The following is a 3,811-nucleotide window of genomic DNA, read 5'->3' on the forward strand; positions in this document are numbered from 1 at the left end:
CTCCCACACTATAGAACATTTTCTGCTGTCAGTAGATTAACCTGTTTTTTTTGCCCATAGAACATTTTCTGCTGTCAGTAGATTAACCTGTTTTATTTACCTATAGAACATTTTCTGCTGTCGGTAGGTTAACCTGTTTTATTTACCCATAGAACATTTTCTGCTGTCAGTAGGTTAACCTGTTTTATTTACCCATAGAACATTTTCTGCTGTCAGTAGATTAACTTGTTTTATTTACCCATAGAACATTTTCTGCTATCAGTAGATTAATTTGTTTTATTTGCCCATAGAACATTTTCAGCTTTCAGTAGATGAACCTGTGTTATATACCCATAGAACATTTTCTGCTGTCAGTAGATTAATTTGTTTTATTTACCTATAGAATATTTTCTGCTGTCAGTAGATTAACCTGTTTTATTTGCCCATAGAACATTTTCTGCTGTCAGTAGATTAACCTGTTTTATTTACCTATAGAACATATTCAGCTGTCAGTTGGTTAACTTGTTTTATTTACCCATAGAACATATTCAGCTGTCAGTTGGTTAACTTGTTTTATTTACCCATAGAACATTTTCTGCTGTCAGTTGGTTAACCTGTTTTATTTGCCCATAGAACATTTTCAGCTGTCAGTAGATGAACCTGTGTTATATACCCATAGAACATTTTCTGCTGTCAGTAGGTTAACTTGTTTTATTTACCCATACAACATTTTCTGCTGTCAGTTGGTTAACTTGTTTTATTTACCCATAGAACATTTTCTGCTGTCAGTTGGTTAACTTGTTTTATTTACCTATAGAACATATTCAGCTATCAGTAGATTAACCTGTTTTATTTACCCATAGAACATATTCAGCTATCAGTAGATTAACATGTTTTATTTACCTATAGAACATTTTCAGCTATCAGTAGATTAGCCTGTTTTATTTACCTATAGAACATATTCAGCTGTAGGTAGGTTATATAAAGGTACTGAAAGCTCTGTTTTCTATTCTTATAGTTAGAAAATTATGTTGCAAAGATTCATAAAGTTGAGAATAATAACAAGAAGATAGTTCTTTTCGAATACAAGTCATATTTAACAACTTTCCTTTCGGGTTTTCTAAGATTAATGAATACATTTATATAGTTTCAGAAATGGAAAACAAAAATCAGTACCTTTATCACAGCATAAATTTTTCAAGTAAATTGTTTCACTTATTGTATATGATTGTATGGAAAACAAAAGAATTTTATAGGCCTGTTGAAATATTGTAATGACAGCAGGATTATAAGCAATGTGTATGTTATTCATAAACAGTGTTTTAATTTTTACAATCTACTTTATACTTTAACTCTATAATGCTAGACTTGTTTAAATTATAACCGTGAATGTTATCTAAAGTATTTTTATATAATTTAGAAAAGGTTAAGGTGTAAACATCCTAACTACTCAGCTCTTCCAACTGTAAAATATTTACTTTTGTTTTCATGAAGAAAATGTTGAAACAGTTTGAATGATGTGATTAAATAATAATTTTGAAAGGTTCTGAATAATGTGATTAAATTCAATGGTGAAAAGTTTGAATGATGTGATTAAACAACAATGTTGAAAAGTTTTGAATGGTGTGATTAAATAACAGTGTTGAATAATGTGATTGAATACTAAAGTGTTGAAAAGTTTTGAATGGTGTGATTAAATAACAGTGTTGAATAATGTGATTGAATACTAAAGTGTTGAAAAGTTTTGAATGATGTGATTAAATAACAATGTTGAAAAATGTGATTAAATAACACTGTTGAAAAGTTTTGTATGATATGATTAAATAACAGTGTTGAATAATGTGATTGAATACCAAAGTGTTGAAAAGTTTTGTATGATATGATTAAATAACAGTGTTGAATAACGTGATTGAATACCAAAGTGTTGAAAAGTTTTGTATGATATGATTAAATAACAGTGTTGAATAATGTGATTGAATACCAAAGTGTTGAAAAGTTTTGAATGATGGGATTAAATAACAGTGTTGAAAAGTTTTGAATGGTGTGATTAAATAACAGTGTTGAATAATGTGATTGAATACCAAAGTGTTGAAAAGTTTTGAATGATGGGATTAAATAACAGTGTTGAAAAGTTTTGAATGGTATGATTAAATAACAGTGTTGAATAATGTGATTGAATACCAAAGTGTTGAAAAGTTTTGAATGATGGGATTAAATAACAGTGTTGAATGATGGGATTGAATAATATTTCAACAGATATTCTCATCATTGTTATGAACATGATGTTTTGTCAGGAAGTTTACAAATAAAATTAGGGTTTTGTAATTTTCAAATTGTACTTGTACAGATAAATATTTTGGAGATAAAAATGTCCTACTGATTTCCTACACTTAATATTTAACATGCAAGGTATGAGTAAAATAAACAAACAATTTTTTTTATATGTAAAACATGAATTTTAAGCTACTGTTACTGTTAGATGTTTCTTAATATACATGAAATATCTTCTATAACTTTGTTTTCTTTTGACTTCATTAACAGTCACTACATAATTGAATAAAGTTGAAAGTCATAAAAGTGAATATTAAAAGTCATTCAGCATTATACATTTTTATTTATATAAATTTATGGATATTATATGTATCTTCCTTTTAATATTTAATTTTTGTAAAGCCAAAGCAGTCTTTTTTTAACAGAATAACTGTTACTACATGAATATTTAAAGAAAGCAGAATACAGATTATCTTATATGTTTTCTTGTTATCAGTAAAATGTTGTTTTAAGCTTTTTCTAAGAAAGCCTAATATTTGAAAATTTTCTTTCTCACTTGGTTTTTACTTGAATAAAAGTCCTCTGATATAGTTCTAAATGGCTGTAGATAACACATTTATATGACATTTTAAGCCCTAAACAAAATGGAATAACATTTATGATGTAAAATTCTTGATTTTCTTTGTATTACATAATTTCTCTGATCTAATTTTAAGAATTTGATACTGAATATTTCTGTTCCTGTTAAAGCTGAATAATCAGTATTGGTTCTAAATTGTCGTTTTGTGCAGTGTTTAGCTCTTATATTAAACAAGAGTGCAGCTATGCTCTGGAAGTTGTATGCCAAATAATATAATAGTCGATAGTACTTGTAGCTGGAGAAAATTCTAATCTCTGTCAGTAGATGGTACAACAATAGACCATTATGTGTGCTTGTATTTAGTTAGTTCAAGCTTAGGGGGACTAAAATTATGTTGGTTGGTATAAGTTACAGTATTAGATGAAACTATCATGTTACGTGAGCAATAGACTAGATAAGTGTTTCTTGTACGAGGTGCTGTATTAGAGAGTACAGTAAAATAAACATTGTTAACATGAATGTTTGGCTGTTTTTAATAATTTTGTAAAACAGCTCAAAAGGTCTACTTTTATAACAGATGCAAAAGATAATTTTTCAGGTAACCATCATAAAAATAGGAAGATCATTCAGGTAATCATCATAAACAACTTTTACAACATAGACATAGGAAGATCATTCAGGTAACCATCATAAACAACTTTTACAACACAGACATAGGAAGATCATTCAGGTAACAATCATAAACAACTTTTACAACACAGACATAGGAAGATTGTTCTTCAGGTAATCATCATAAACAACTTTTACAACATAGACATAGGAAGATTGTTCTTCAGGTAACAATCATAAACAACTTTTACAACATAGACATAGGAAGATTGTTCTTCAGGTAACAATCATAAACAACTTTTACAACACAGACATGGGAAGATTGTTCTTCAGGTAATCATCAATAAACAACTTTTACAACATAGACATACG

This window comes from Limulus polyphemus, unplaced genomic scaffold (genome assembly GCF_000517525.1).
Source record: "Limulus polyphemus unplaced genomic scaffold, Limulus_polyphemus-2.1.2 Scaffold1746, whole genome shotgun sequence".
Taxonomy (NCBI): domain Eukaryota; kingdom Metazoa; phylum Arthropoda; class Merostomata; order Xiphosura; family Limulidae; genus Limulus; species Limulus polyphemus.